Source organism: Cervus elaphus, chromosome 22, assembly GCF_910594005.1.
Source record: "Cervus elaphus chromosome 22, mCerEla1.1, whole genome shotgun sequence".
Taxonomy (NCBI): domain Eukaryota; kingdom Metazoa; phylum Chordata; class Mammalia; order Artiodactyla; family Cervidae; genus Cervus; species Cervus elaphus.
Genome location: NC_057836.1, coordinates 44,923,517 through 44,939,877, shown reverse-complemented (window position 1 = coordinate 44,939,877; position 16,361 = coordinate 44,923,517). Strand labels below are relative to the sequence as shown.

At 45.9% G+C, this 16,361-nt stretch overlaps 1 protein-coding gene and 1 pseudogene across 23 annotated transcripts in view; one reads left to right on the top strand and one right to left on the bottom strand.

Annotated features, from left to right (window-relative positions):
* LOC122680078 (apolipoprotein L3-like) overlaps positions 1-16,361 on the bottom strand; it is a 411,694-nt gene that overhangs the window by 24,059 nt on the left and 371,274 nt on the right. For 7 of the 23 annotated variants that reach the window (XR_006336626.1, XR_006336613.1, XR_006336605.1 and 4 more), the window contains 2 exons: positions 13,159-13,274; positions 5,591-5,777 (listed from right to left, as the gene is read on the bottom strand). The exons of 2 other annotated variants lie outside the window; for them this stretch is intronic. The gene's annotated coding sequence lies outside the window, so the exon portion shown is untranslated. 14 more of the 23 variants (XR_006336616.1, XR_006336621.1, XR_006336611.1 and 11 more) reach the window with 12 other exon arrangements.
* LOC122680648 overlaps positions 1-16,361 on the top strand; it is a 31,773-nt pseudogene that overhangs the window by 1,506 nt on the left and 13,906 nt on the right.

Below are 16,361 nucleotides of genomic sequence, written 5' to 3'. Positions count from 1 at the left end.
TCTCATCTAGATCTACTGGTCTCTCAAGGGGCAAGATAAACCATGATTAGAGAAATCTGTTAGTTTTCCAATATTTCCCAATATTTTATGCTATTCACTAGCTTATTCATTGACTAACAATGACCCATGTTCTCTCTGAGGACATCAGCCTTAACTCTGGTATAATATGATACTAGGTGCATAGTTGGGCTTCCCATTAGGCACTAGTGGTACAGAATCTGCCTGCCAGTGCAGGAGATGTAGGAGGTGTGGGTTTGATCCCTGGGTCAGGAAGGTCCCCTGGAGAAGGGCATGGCAACCCACTCCAGTATTCATGCATGGAGAATCCCATGGACAGAGGAGCTTGGCGAGCTACATACAGTACCTAGGGTTGCAAAGAGTCGTACATGATGAAACGACTTAGCACATCAAGTGCATAGTTTCCAAATATATATGTATTAATTGATTCAACTTGTTTCTGGCTGCATGAAGGCCTTTAAGTCACAAATGGTGGTTCAAGCTCCTCCAAGTACCACATCCTCTCCAACTATTGCTTGGGGCCTCCTGGATCCAAGATCCTCAATATGAGGGTAAGAAGAACATGCTGCCTCAACAGCTTAGGGTCTGTGTCCCTGGCCAGCTTGAAGCAGTCTAAACAGAATTGCCACTCCTTGTCCCTAGAAGCCATATTCTCCTAAATGAAAAGGGGGGAAATAAAGGATAACAGACAGGGAGGAAGGACAGGGGTCCCCAAGTGGCAGGAGGAAATAAACTGCTAGTGGCACACGTTTTTCCCCCCTTATCTCCATGAGATTAAAAGGTTCCTTGTAATCCTGTGTTGCCATGATGACACTTGGTGCCCCCTGAACTTAACTTTTTCTCAAACCTTGAGCTAACCAATGTTTATTTCTCATGGAAATGTTTTTCTTAAGCTGTATTAATGAAACTATTCATTTGCTTGGAAATCTGCCTTTCTTCAAGATTCATGTCAATTGTTTTATGGCCAGAGGTGAGTCCCCTTGTGCCATTCTATCTCAAAATGCATGCTGTGGGAGAGGAGCCTGGTGCAACACTCTCTGTCTGAGGCATTTCTTTTATCCAATTAGCAGCTTGCTATCAGGTATAAAACCACTAGACCATTCAGGTATGACCTAAATCAAATTCCTTATGACTATACAGTGAAAGTGAGAAATAGATTTAAGAGATGAGATCTGATAAACAGAGTGCCTGATGAACTATGGAAGGAGGTTTGTGACATTGTACAGAAGACAGGGATCAAGACCATCCCCATGGAAAAGAAATGCAAAAAGGCAAAATGGTTGTCTGAGGAGGCCTTACAAATAGCTGTGAAAAGAAGAGAAGTGAAGAGCAAAGGAGAAAAGGAAAGATATTCTCATTTGAATGCAGAGTTCCAAAGAAAAGAAAGGAGAGATAAGAAAGCCTTCCTCAGTGATCAATGCAAAGAAATAGAGGAAAACAACAGAATGGGAAAGACTAGATATCTCTTCAAGAAAATTAGAGATACCAAGGGAACATTTCATGCAAAGATGAATTCGATAAAGAACAGAAATGGTATGGACCTAACAGAAGCAGAAGATATTAAGAAGAGGCGGCAAGAATACACAGAAGAACTGTACAAAAAAGATCTTCACGACCCAGATAATCACGATGGTGTGATCACTCACCTAGAGCCAGACATCCTGGAATGTGAAGTCAAGTGGGCCTTAGAAAACATCACTATGAACAAAGCTAGTGGAGGTGATGGAATTCCAGTTGAGCTATTTCAAATCCTGAAAGATGATGCTGTCAAAGTGCTGCATGCAATATACCAGCAAATTTGGAAAATTCAGCAGTGGCCACAGGACTGGAAAAGGTCTGTTTTCATTCCCCAAAGAAAGGCAATGCCGAAGAATGCTCAAAGTACAGCACAATTGTACTCCTCTCACACGCTAATAAAGTAATGCTCAAAATTCTCCAACCTAGGCTTCAGCAATATATGAACCATGAACAGGCAGATGTTGAACCTGCTTTTAGAAAAGGCAGAGGAACCAGAGATCAAACTGCCAACATCTGCTGGATCATCAAAAAAGCAAGAGAGTTCCAGAAAAACATCTATTTCTGCTGTATTGACTATGCCAAAACCTTTGACTGTGTGCATCACAATAAACTGTGAAAATTCTGAAAGAGATGGGCATACCAGACCACCTGACCTGCCTCTTGAGAAACCTATATGCAGGTCAGGAAGCAACAGTTAGAACTGGACATGGAACAACAGACTGGTTCCAAATAGGAAAAGGAGTACATCAAGGCTGTACATTGTCACCCTGCTTATTTAACTTATATGCAGAGTACATCATGAGAAATGCTGGGCTGGATGAAGCACAAGCTGGAATCAAAATTGCCGGTAGAAATACCAATAAACTCAGATATGCAGATGACACCACCCTTATGGCAGAAAGTGAAGAGGAACTAAAAAGCCTCTTGATGAAAGTGAAAGAGGAGAGTGAAAAAGTTGGCTTAAACTCAACATTCAGAAAACTAAGATCACGGCATCTGGTCCCATCACTTCATGGCAAATAGATGGGGAAACAGTGGAAACAGTGTCAGACTTTATTTTGGGGGGCTCCAATCACTGCAGATGGTGATTGCAGCCATGAAATTAAAAGACACTTACTCCTTGGAAGGAAAGTTATGACCAACCTAGATAGCATATTAAAAAACAGAGACATTACTTTGCCAACAAAGGTCCATCTAGTCAAGGCTATGGTTTTTCCATGGTCATGTATGGATGTGAGAGTTGGACTGTGAAGAAAGCTGAGCACCGAAAAGTTGATGCTTTTGAACTGTGGTATTGGAGAAAACTCTTGAGAGTCCATTAGACTGCAAGGAGATCCAGCCAATCAATCCTAAAGAGATCAGTCCTGGGTGTTCATTGGAAAGACTGATGCTGAAGTTGAAACTCCAATACTTTGACCACCTCATGCAAAGAGTTGACTCATTGGAAAAGACCCTGATGCTGGGAGGGATTGGGGGCAGAAGGAGAGGGGGACAACAGAGGATGAGATGGCTGGATGGCATCACCGACTCGGTGGACATGATTTGAGTAAACTCTGGGAGTTTGTGATGGACAGGGAGACCTGGTTTGCTGCGATTCATGGGGTTGCAAAGAGTCAGACACGACTGAGGGACGAACTGAACTGATCAGGTATATAATGCCTTGCTAAAAGCTAGGAAGGGGGCACTCTCTCTGTCCCCTTCTGAAGTCTATGTTAGAAGCTTTCTCTACTCAATTTACACTTCAATTAAACTCTATTTCAAAAAAGCTCTGAGGGATCCAGCCTTGTCTCTGGCTCCGGATTGAAGTCTTCTCCTTGGAGGCCAAGGATACCAGATATTTGCTCGCAGCTCATGGAAGTAACCTTTCAGAGTTGTATCTATGTGTGACGGTGATCATATATTTTCATTTAAATTAATAAACAAAGTTTATGCCTTAAAAATGATCTGCTTTTGTTATCATAATATGATAACTCCAACAAATTCTAGAGCAAAATTTAAAAAAAAATGCTCTTTAGTATAAATTGTTAAAATTCATCTTCCTGAGGAGTTGTCACCTGGGCACTGTTGGTAGAGTCACCTGGGTCATGGATGGACCTGCTTTTCCCGCCCTCAGCCTCCAATTCATATGTTGACGTTTAACCCCCAGAGACTGTATTTGAAGTTTGGGCCTTTAAAGAGACAACTGAGGTAAAATGAAGTCATAGGTGTGAGGCCCTAATCCAATAAGATTGTTGCCTTTATTAGAAAAGAAGAGACCAGATTCTCTCTCTTCCTGCCCCCTCCTCCAGAGGAAAGGCCATGTGAGGACACAGTTAGAAGGCAGTTACGAATTGCAAGCCAGGTGGAGAGGTCTCACCAGAAACCACCACTAGCTTGAATATCTTGGACTTCCAAACCTCCAGAATCATTATCTAATACTGGGATTTAGATGTCTTCAGGAATCTACAGTTGTAATTTTTAGAAAGAGAACGAGGGCTTTCTAGGCGGTACAGTGGTAAAGAATTGGCCTGCCAATGCAGGAGTCACAGGAGTCGTGGGTTCGATCCCTGGGTTGGGAAGATCCCCTGGAATAGGAGATGGCAACCCATTCCTAGTATTCTTGCCTGAAAAATCCCAAGAACAGAGGAGACTGGAGGGCTACAGTCATGAGGTCACACAGAATTGAACAGGACTGAACAGATGAGCACATGCACACACACAAAGAGAGAGAACACAGGCCAGTGTGTTTGTGAGTTACTTCTAGCAGAGACTGGCAGCACCCTGCAAATGAATGCTTTCATGTTTTGGCAGTGAAACAAAAGAATATTCACATTAAATGGGATAAAGAATGTAATGAAAATAATTAACCTCAGATCAGTACAGGGCAAGAGCACTGCTCAAATGAGTTACCAAAATCCCTGTGTGATTTCAGGGATCTAGAGGTTATGGAACTGAAGGTAAGATGTAGGCACTAGGATATATATGTATATATATGGGGGGGTTGGGACACAATGTAAGATGTGTTTCCTGGTACATGAACACACAGAGGCATTATTCTTATTTCACAGAAGAAGAAAGTGAGACAGGAGAAGGGACAACCCAAGGCCAGTGAGCAGAAAGCTCAGAGGTGGAACCCAAGGTCAAGTGTCAGACACTTCTTGGACATGACTTTCAATCCTCCTTATTTTAAACTCCTGTGATTTCTTCATTCTGCGACTAGGGATTTTTCCAGCTAAATTTTGGTTGTGAGTACACTGCAGCTGGAGGAGAGCTTGGCAACCCACTCCAATATCCTTCCCTAGAGAATCCCATGGACGGAGGGGCCTGGTGAGCTGCAGTCCTGGGGGGTCGCAAAGCATCGAGAACAACTGCGCAGCTACGCAGAGGCTGCAGCAGCACACCGCAGCACACACAGAAGGAGAAGTCCAGTGCTGTTCGCGTGAACTTATAGAACATTGTCAACCAATGTGACCTCATCCTAAAAAAGGGTTTAGGACCACCCACCGCTGAGTAAGACTGCTATGTGAGAGGATCCTAATCAGAGACACTCAGGATGGACAGGGGAGGGGATCAGCCAGGTGGAGGAGGGGTGGACACAGATGTGATCATGTGAAAAACCTGGTCACCCTTCCCCTCCAGGTGGGAGGTGGCACAGGCAGAGTGGGGTTCAGTTCACTGTCCGCGGACTCTTGCAGAGCGGCTGGGTGGGCGGCAGGGTGAGAGCTGAAGGAATGGTGTCTGTGGTGATGCCCCAGGGTCTGGGAGCAGGAGGAGGCTGGGCCAGGGAGAAGGCAGGAGGAGCTCCAGGGACCCTGGATGACCTCCCCTCACTGCCCTGCCTGGCCTTGGGGACTCTCTCTGCTGTCCCCCTCCCCATGGGCTGTCCTGGCCTCACTTCTGAGTCACTTGCTAGAGGGCAGTGGGGGAGGAAGTGAGCACCTAGCAAGTGGATCCCCAAGGAAAGGACTGGGAAAGAGGCTCTGTGGACACACTCGAATTGGGGGAACTCCACATGTCCCCTCTGGGGAGCTCCAGAAGGCTGATCCCTCCTCTTCTTGGTTCTTGATTCCTCTGTAGGTTAACTCTGCCTGGAGGAACCACCCTCAATTCTGGGTCACATGTAGGAACTGGCCAGAAAAGAGGCAGCTGCCTAGCTGAGCAGTCTCCGAGGTTTTCTGAGCTCATGTTGGCAGCAGCAGGGTCTCAGAGATCTCCCGTCAGCTCCTTGTTTCTGTCAGGCTGGAAGGAGGAGTGACCTCACCCTTGGGGAAGAGAAAACAAAATGTGGACTCGATCAGGAGTGAGCAGTGGCTTCAAGGAGCAGTGAGGGTTGAGGTCTCTGGTGAGTTCCCCTGGGACGGCCACCAGTGCCAGCGGGACTTAACCCAGCGTGGCTCTCTGTCTCCTGGGCTCTGTAGGTCACTAGTTAAGGAAAGTTACTCGTCTCCGTCCAACTTCCTCCAAGTCATAGTCCTGTTATCCTGTTGGGGTACAAGGAGAAGATAATGACAGAGGAGACAGCCATCTGTGAAGTTATAGGAGTAATAAAACCAGAGATGGACGAACAGATTGGAAGGAATATTCTAGAAATTACATGAGGTTGGAGCAACTCCATTACTAACTGGTAATAGGTGATGTTGATCCAGTGTCTATGATGTGCAGGCTCCTGAAACTAATCTAACTTTAGGTCAGCCCAGTTTTTCACACTGGTGCCAGAGCCTGGACTTGAACCCAAGTCTTTCTGATCCAGATCCCAGGTTTGTGATGACTATGCTCTACTCCATTTAATATATGACAATAATTACCTGAGGATATATGTTTATTGGTAAATGACTCTTCTCATTCTAAAATGATGTTTTGCCCCCCAGGCTCGAGTCTGCCTTGACAAAGTCCCTGGTGGTGCAACTCTGACAGCCCAGGTCTTCCTTGCTTCTGCAAGAGCCTTTATCTCACAAGGGCCTGGAGCCCCACCAGCCCCACCACACTTCCTGTATCCCTGCCCTGCCTGGCTGAGAACCCTGCATGGTGCCCTGTCCTCTCTGCTGTCCTCCCCTGACTACTGGACTTTAGGTTGTCTCTAATACCTTGTGTAAATAATAAGAACATTCTCCTTGTATTAAACTTCACTCACATTTGAGACGGTTTCCTTAAGCTATTTCTAGAAGTACAATTACTAAATCACAAGGCATCAATACCTAAAACATTTTCATACCTAGAGCCACAGTGTTATGCAAACAAACTGTCATAATTTATGTTTGCACTCTTAATATATGAGGGTGTCCATCCTTTCAGACTTTCCCATTCTCAGTGGTCTTTAAAAAAAAAACAAAACTTCACGTCTTCATATATATAAAAATTTATTTTGGTTCTGTATGTGATTATCTTGCCATGGGAGAAGAGGAGGGAAAGCAGATGTTGATTACATTTAGCTACTGTTTTCAGAAGGCAAAAGAGCCTTTGTCAACTCCTCCTCCTGAGACCTGACTGAAATGATAGTAAAGGTACTTACAGGTATAATAACAGCTGTGGATAAGAGTGACTTGTGTTTGTGGTCATCGCTCTGCATTGGTGTTGGCTCTGAAACTTTACATATGATAACTTGTATGTTATTCCATTAACATTTGAGATGTGTACATTGTATCCCCATCTACAGATAAGGAAGCTGAAGTACAGAAGTTTTATGATTTGGCCAAGGTCAGACGTCTTACCCCTGGTAGACTGGATTCCTCCCCACTCACTGGGCTCAAGAACCATAGCCTCCCTCTTCTCCCTCTGCTGCTAATAAAAACAAGCATGGGGGCAACAGAAGACCAGAGTGTTCAAGAAATGTTTGAAGGCTCACTGGATGGAGAAGTGATAGCTGAATAAAGAGGAGTGCAGGAGAGGGAGAGAAACAGGGAGCGTGTTCACAGGAGAGAAGACTGGTCTGCTGGGCAGAGCCCCAGAGAGGGAGCAAGATGAGAGGGAGGCGGAGGGGAGAGCAGGGGACAAGCTCACCAACCCCACATCCCATCCCATATTCACAGCAGCCTTCACTCTTCACCAGACTTTTAGAAGGTTACTTAAAGTTGAGGTGCAAGGAAAAACAATAAGTGGTGTGTTTGTGTAATTATGGAGGAAGATAAAGGATACCCACAAGAGAGACGTGGGATCCAGGAGTCAGGAACATCGAGCCAGCCAGAAGGGAATCCAAGGATTGAAGCTGGGCACACATCAGATTGAGAGAGAAACCAGTCCAGAATGGGATAAGAAGTCCAGAGTCTGTAGGGACAGGGGACTTGGTATCATATGAGGCACAGTTGGAAAGAAATGGAGGAAATGTTGAAGATAAATAGTGCAAGGGTGAAAACGAAGCCAATTAGAAACATCAGGAAAAAAGAAAGCTCTGCCCAGAAGAATGTGCAGCTTTTTGGTACAAGTTAGCTCTTAAAAAAATGTGTTAAAATGTCACAAATATGTAAACTCTCTTGTTTGATTTTTTAAAAATCTAATGTAAATTAATGTATGTCCAAGTCCTGGTTTTCCCATTTTGATTATTTTGGATGCTGTTTTAAAACTGAAGTACTGTTGATATATATAATATCTAACAATTCAGTTAATCAATATAAAAACTAAAATACATTTCTAGAACTTGGGAGCTGAGGCTCTGAAGGGAAGAGTTGTTTACAAAACTAGGAGTAATGAAATAGTAGCTACAGTTGAGAGTATAACAAATAAATATGTAAATAAAATGTTTAGAAGTGCAAAGCTTCCTAATAGAGGATATAGAATTAGAGAAATAATGATATAAGCAGAAGATGGGGGGAGGTATAGAAAAGAATAAAAACAAATGAAATCCTTATTTTTCCTAGTAAGAAATAAATAAATAATATACAAATTTTCAAGTCAGAAAATGAAAAATGCAACACCTAATACTGATTCGCTGTTGTGGTTGATGACACACCACTATGCACCAGGCACCTTTCCAATTGCTCAGTATGAATTCACTTGTTTTTAGTTCTCACAACAATCCTATAAGAAAGGAAACCAAAGCCTAGAGAGGTTAAGTAAATTACTCAAAGCACACAGCTAGTGCTGAGTCAGAATCCAAGTCCAGATTCCTGTCTCCTGAGCACGTTTTCACACGATTCCACCTCCCAATTTAGTAATATCATTTGTGTGTTAATCACTCAATGGGTCTGACTCTCTGTGACCCCGTAGACTGTATAGCCCATCTGGCTCCTCTGTCTATGGAATTCTAGGCAAGACTACTGGAGTGCGTTTCCATTTCCTTCTCCAAATATAATTTAAAGACATTGATTAACTATCTAAATAAATAGCTGGGTTTAGAAAAGGCAGAGGAACCAGAGATCACATTGCCAACATCTGCTGGATCATTGAAAAAGCAAGAGAGTTCCAGAAAAACATCTACTTCTGCTGTATTGACTATGCCAAAGCTTTTGAGTGTGTGGATCACAACAAACTGTGAAAAATTCTTAAAAGATGGGATTACCAGACCACCTGACCTGCCCTCTGAGAAATCTGTATGTAGGTCAGGAAGCAACAGTTAGAACTGGACTGGAAACAACAGACTGGTTTCAAATCGGAAAAAGAGTGCGTCATGGCTGTATATTGTGACCCTGCTTGTTTAACTTATATGCAGAGTACATCATAAGAAACGCTGGGCTGGATGAAGCACAAGCTGGAATCAAGATTGCCAGGAGAAATATCAAGAATCTCAAGTATGCAGATGACACCACCCTTATGGCAGAAAGCAAAGAAGAACTTAAGAGCCTCCTGATGAAAGTGAAAGAGGAGAGTGAAGAAGTTGGCTTAAAACTAACATTCAGAAAACTAAGATCATGGCATCTGGTCCCAACACTTCATGGCAAATAGATGGACAAGCAATGGAAACAGTGACAGACTTTATTTTGTGGGGCTCCAAAATCACTGCAGGTGGTGATTGGAGCCATGAAATTAAAAGACACTTGCTTCTTGGAAGAAAAGTTATGACCAACCTAGGCAGCATATTAAAAAGCAGAGACATTACTTTGCCAACAAAGGCCTATCTAGTCAAAGCTATGATTTTTCCAGTAGTCATGTATGGATGTGAGAGTTGGACTATAAAGAAAGCTGAGCTTCGAAGAATTCATGCTTTTAAACTGTGGTGTTGGTAAAGACTCTTGAGAGTCCCCTGGGCTGCAAGGAGATCCAATCAGTCCATCCTAAGGGAAGTCAGTCCTGAATATTCATTGGAAGGACTGATGTTGAAGCTGAAACTCCAATCCTTTGGCCACCTGATGAGAATTGACTCATTGGAAAAGACCCTGTTGTTGGGAAAGATTGAAGGCAGGAGGAGAAGGGGATGACAGAGGATGAGATGGTTGGATGGCATCACCAACTCAATGGACGTGAGTTTGAGTAAACTCTGGAAGTTGGTCATGGACAGGAAGGCCTGGTGTGCTGCAGTCCATGGGGTTGCAAAGAGTTGGACACGACTGAGTGACTGAACTGAACTGAAAGAAATAGCTTTTCCTTGGGAAAGATGAACCCTCTGTACAAATTGATTTTTTTTAACCATGTGCACTTAGGATTTTGATTGTTTTAACTCTAAGACTTCTACTAGTGAAGTTGCTCAGTAGTGTCCGACTCTTTGCGATCCCATGGACTATAACCTACCAAGTTCCTCCATCCATGGAATTTTCCAGCCAAGAGTACTGGAGTGGGTTGCCATTTCCTTCTCCAGGGGATCTTCCCAATCCAGTGACTGAACCCAGGTCTCCCACATTGCAGGCAGATGCTTTACCATCTGAGCCACCAGGGAAGCCCTAAGACAGCAGAAGTCACTTTATAGTATTCAGTAACCCACAACAATGGGGTGGTTTCTAGCACCACCACCTTAAGGATGATGGAAGCAGTTGAATTAAGTGCCAACAAGAAATAGGTGTGACTCTTGCTGTGACAACTGTCAGTGCAGGAGGCGTGTTCGTGTTGATGAAACCACGTTCTCTAGAAAAGTAGGCATGAAAACAGGGGTAAACCAGAATAATGAGAGTGAACTGTGACCTTCAACAGATATTGTCCAACAGCATCTTGCCCACCCACATGTGCACCCATGGGCTTCTGTCTATCAAAGGATGCAAGATAACTTTCAGGGAAGGCATCCACAGGCCGGCATCTTTGTTCCTGCAAAGGCAAGGATGCTCTTGAAGATGTTCAGAGAAGTGGTCAGAAGGGCACCCACATATAATAATAATAATAATAATAATGAAAGGTAATGTTACTATAAATATATTTCATTGGGCCTTGTTCAGTCTGTGAAAGGCCATGAGTTCATAATAATAATCAAATCAGAGGACTTTAGATAAAGTATGATCAAAAAGGAAGACATAGAGTTGAAAAACTGCACTAGTGGTAATGCAGGAGATGAAAAATGCAAGAGATATGGGTTCAGTCCCTGAGCTGGGAAGATCCCTTGGAGAAGGAAATGGCAACCCACTTGAGTATTCTTGCCTAGAAAATCCCATGGAGAGGAGCCTGGTGGGCTACAGTTCATGGGGCTACAAAGAGTTGGACAGGACTGAGCTCGTATCTTTCTTTTCTTTTCATGGTGTAAAGAAGAGCAAGTTTAACAGGAAATATTTTGTTGTGAAATAAATTTAATAAGAAGAGCTGTCTTGAAGTCTGAGGGGATATTCCATTCTGTTTATTCACAGGAATGTTTATAAAGGATTGAGAAAGAAAGAACCCCTGACATCCCAAAGCTGGCCTGCTATCACAACAGGGTGATGTTCTTTTCCTCTTGCATGTAAAGGCTCTCACAGAACTCCAGCCTCACACAGGGTCACCCCGAGAGCAGGAGTGAAGGAGACAGCAAGCACGCATCATGCGCCCTCACCAAGGAAACACCCCTCCCTTGGCTGAAAAGCACGACTGCTCCTTCTCTACCAATTGCACCTTTCTCCTCGCTCTGGTCCCCAACTCCACAGATGGAGTTACTGAGACCCACACTGGTAGAACTGACCCCTGTTCTTGGCAGCACCCAATCTAGAGTTGCCCCATGTCTTTAGAGCCTCCCCCAATCCCCTCCCCTAAGCCCCATCCCAGGATCTATCTTTCTATCACCTTCTCTCTGTGATGCCCAGGGTTGTCCCTCAGGAAGAGTAACCATCAGCTTGTCCACTAATGAGTGTGCCTGGTGGCAGAGGCTAGAGGCACTGACCTTGTGGATGGGAAAGTATTCACAGAGGAAGCCTGCCTCCAAGCAGGTGGGAGAGGAGAGCTGGCTGCTCCCCTGCCTCCTTCTTTGCCTCAAAGCTGCAGGACCCCAGGAGCCAGGGCAGCCAATTGAAATCATGAAACATGAGAAGGAAAATTCAAGCCAGAAAGAAGAGGAGGGCTCCAGCAGAAGGGCCAGCTCCTGGATGAGGCCAAAGAATTGTAAATGCATCATGACCGTGGACTTATCCTTTTGTCCTTCCCTCCCACTCTTGTCCTGGTCCTGACCCTTGTCTTGGGACTCAGCTGGGTGTGGATGTTGGATGGTGCTCCCTTCTGCTTGATTTCTATTGCGGGTGTCTTCCTCTGTTAGCCTCCAGGTCACTTCCTGGAAAGGCTGTTTCTGGGAAAAGGGAGGACTGTGGGGAAGCCTGTCCCTGCCCAACCGCATGGCCAGACACAGAGCCCTTCTCTTCCTGGGGGCAGACAGAGATTCTACCAAACATCTCCCTCCACGTGGTACAGCTCATACTGTATGGGCAGGGATAGGAGGGGTAAAGGCAGGGTCAGATTCAGAGTCCTTAGCCCATCACCAGGCCCTCCTGATGCTCCTACTCCTGTCTTCCTCACCCTCCTGACTCCACACGGCCTGGTCCAGGGGCCTGGAGGACTCCCAGCTCCCTGGACTCTGATTCCCCCCAGCCTCCAGGCCTTTGCTCAGGTTGCTCCTCCCCCCTGCAATGCCTTGCCCCACCTGCCTCACCAGGTGAAATGTTACCTGTAACTAGAGTTCCCACTCCAAAGCCTCCTCCCCCTGCTGCTTCCACTAGTTCCTCTCTAGGCCCCCCCTGGAATCTTGCACTTTCCTGGTTGTGGGTCTATTTGTGTGGAGTTTCTTCAGCTCCCAGCACTGGGCAGGGGCCCTGTCTCTTCTCTGCTGCTCCTCCTGCTCCAGGGCCTGTGCTCCCTCCACCCTCCCGGGCACAGCCTGGCTAGAATACGAGGTGTGGGACCCATTACTGGGACATGAAGCAACCAGCTTCATGAAGACACAGCACCACACTTCTTTTACCTGTGGTGGAGTACTTATATTTGTTTTCCTTGTCTGTCTTGATAATAGTTCTTTCTGATAGTGTTATCACATTTCTGAGCATTTCCATTTATGGTCATCCTGCACTTTCCAGATGATCACCCTCTGCCAGTAAACTGTGATTTGAGACCTACATCATCTATGCTCTATGTCATCTTGGTTTAGGAAAGCTTTTGTAGGAACAAACACACACCTGCCTCCACATCCAGACTCTGCCGCTGCTTAACCTGTGCCTCGAGTCATGACCTCACCTCCCTGAGCTTCCATTTCCCTTCTTCTGTAGTGAGGAGCATTCTTTTCTCAGACAGTCGTCCTGAGAATGGGGAGATGGGCAGGGCTCCTACTCCCCTGCTTACCCAGGAGTCTTCTTCCGGCTGCGTGTGAACAAGATTCAGTTGTTCTCTACTCCACAGTTGCAGCCACCTTCTGGGATCTCTGCAATGACCACACAATTATGGGGCCCAGATATACCCTGAGAACCAAAAGGGAAAGTGAAAACTTCTTCTCTGAGTTGCTCAAGTTAACAACACCCTGCCCACCCTGGCCCCACCCCAGGCTATTCTCGCTCTTCTGCTGACCCCTTAGAGAAACAACCCCAGCCCTGACATTCCACGGCCTTCTTGACACAGTCTTCCCTGCCTCAGCTCCTTGAAGGGGAACTGTCACCAACACATTGTAAGTCCCTTGGCAAACCACTCCCCCCTCCATGGCCATCTTCCCACCCGCTCAGTCCTCTCCACCTCCACGGTCGCCAGCCTGCCTGCCTTATTCAACTTTGTTCCACCAGCACATGGTCATACTGCTGCTGCTGAGGGCTATGCCCATGTGGCTTCTAGGATTTGCTCATGCAGATCCTACTGCCAGGGATGCCTGTTGCAACCAACCTGGTGAAATCATACTCGCCCTGTAGAGCCAGAACCTCACATCACCCCCTCTGAGAAGCCCTCCAGGGCCTCCCTTGCAGAGTCTACTTTCCCCTGCTGTGTTCCCGTGGTACCTGCGGAAGGGGTCTAAAGCCACCCCTCTGCCACTCTGTCCATGCCCACCCCCACCCTTTGATCAAGTCCCTCTGGACTTGGCCCTGCTGACAGGGACAGAAGTAGTGCCTTCTGATCCCAGCAACTCACTTGAGGAGGCTCAGCCTTGGTGGTCAAAGCCATTTGGATGGATGCCAAGTTCGTGGGAAGGGCTGAGAGCACACTGCTCCTTTCTCCCCTGGCCTATTTCTAGTTGACACAGTTCTTTTTTCTCCAAGTGGAGGACTTTGAGAGGAAGGCTAGTGACCTGGCAACTCAAAAAAGTCTACAACAGAAAACCAGTCTTAATTTCTCTTTGGTTCCTGAGCAAAGAGCCTAGGTGTATCAAGAACTGGGCATGTGCAGACTCTGTGAAGGCAGCATCCACACCATTCCTGTCCACACTCTCACATCAGCTCTAGGATGTTTCAGCTCCATTTTTCAGATTAAGAAACAGAAGAACAGGACCCACAGCCTGAGAGTCATGCAGCTGGACTGCCGGTGGACTTTTCTTTTTAGCCCCCAGCAGCAGGGGCAGCAATGGGCCTGGACCCCGCGTAGAGGCCCACCTGCCTGACATCAGGGCTGCTTCATCCCAGAAAACGGCCCCGGTCGTCATGGTCACCTTCTCTCAGCTTTTGAGGGAGGGCCAGAGGAGCAATGGGTGGTATTCCATGGGGACCACACACTAGAGTTGGTGTTACAGACACCCTGGGAATTAGGTCAGGAATCTGATCTCATTTTGCTGATAAGCAACCAAGGGGAGGGGCGAGGTGGGGGCTTTCTTTCCTCAACTCACGGCAGAAGCCACGATTCAAACCAAGGTTGTCATTTGCCTATCGTAAACTCTACTCCTTGTTTAAAGTTACTTTATGTTTTCAATTTTTTTTTTTCCAGTATACTCCCTCCTACTGATACTTCTCTCTTCCACTAGCATGAGCTTATCTGGATAGTCAAGCAAAGCCACCATGAGATGCAGAACTCAGCTAATCCATATGTGTGGGAACCATGGTTTACTGCTTTCTCAGAAACGTCTCCTGGAATTTAATCTTACCCAGTTTCTTTCTTTGCTTTCTCTTTCCCTCTCCCTTATGTTGGGCGTTCTGACTGACACGTCAGCATTAGTTAGATGCTGTTCTGCACACAGAACAAACCCCCTTATCTTCAAAATCCTTTCTTTATGACTCTAATGTGATTACCTCTGGACCTCCAGGATGAGGCTTCGTTAACCCTAGAATTCTGGTCTCTGCCTTGCCTGGCTGCTGTTAGTTAAAGATCACGAGATAAATTGTCAATAAATAAGGAATCAGTGTTTCTTGGAGAGTGTCTTTTCTGCGAGCTCCCCCTGCACCGTCTCTCATAATCCTGTGTGTTTGTGAGAATATTCAGTGCGAAACCACCACTTGTATCCGCACTTTTGCCAAGTACTTTGCATGCATGATCTCAGTTTCCTCAGAATAAAATTGAACAGATGTGGAAACTAAGGCAGAGTAACTTGGCAGAGAAACTAAGGCTCGGTAATTTGTCCAAGGGCACATAACCTGCCCTTCCTTGTAGGTTTCATCTTTTCTCAATCAGAGGACATTCCCTGTCAGCAAATGACATGGAGGAAACACTCCTCCTGGAATCTTGAGGAGGAACATCCTCAACCCCAACCATGGAATCCTGCCTGGAGGAGGTGTGCCTGCCAGGAGGAAACTAACCTAAGTTGAGAAGGATATGGGTGAGATTTCTGGCACAACTTTGTGGGTTACCTGGAGAAACCAGCCTTAGTCACAAAGTTCTCACAGGCTTCCTCTTCAGTGAGCAGGAAAGGCAGTTCCTCCCACCTCACTCTTTCCTGGAAATACCTAATGACAGGCTCAGAAAAGCTTTGGCTCTCTGCTGCTGCTGCTGCTAAGTCACTTCAGTCGTGTCTGGCTCTGTGCGACCCCATAGATGGCAGCCCACCAGGCTCATCCGTCCCTGGGATTCTCCAGGCATGAACACTGAAGTGGGTTGCCATTTCCTTCTCCAACGCATTCATTTATGCTAAGTCACTTCAGTCGTGTCCGACCTTATTGACCGCGACCCTATGGGCACCAGCCCTCTATGCTCTTCTGTCCACAGGATTCTCTAGGCAAGAATACTGCAGTGGGTTGCCATTTCCTTCTCCATTTGGCTCTCTAGTCAGGAAAAAAAAATTAGAAGAAATTATGGTGGAAGGTAAATGGTATTGTGATGTGAAGAGCCAACTTATTAGGAAAGACTCTGGTACTGGGAAAGATTGAAGCCAGGAGGAGAAGGGGCCAACAGAGGATGAGATGGTTGAATGGCATCACCAACTCAATGGACATGAGTTTGGGTAAGCTCCAGGAGATGGTGAAAGACAGGGAAGTCTGGTGTGCTGCAGTCCATGGGGTGGCGAACAACAACAACATAAAGTGGTTAAATTTCACCTTCCTGGGCAGCAGTCATCTGGAGTACTGCTGATGGACTCATCTGGGGTTACAGGTGGACTGTGTCCACCAGCCCCAAGGGGAACACATGTAAAACCATGGCTG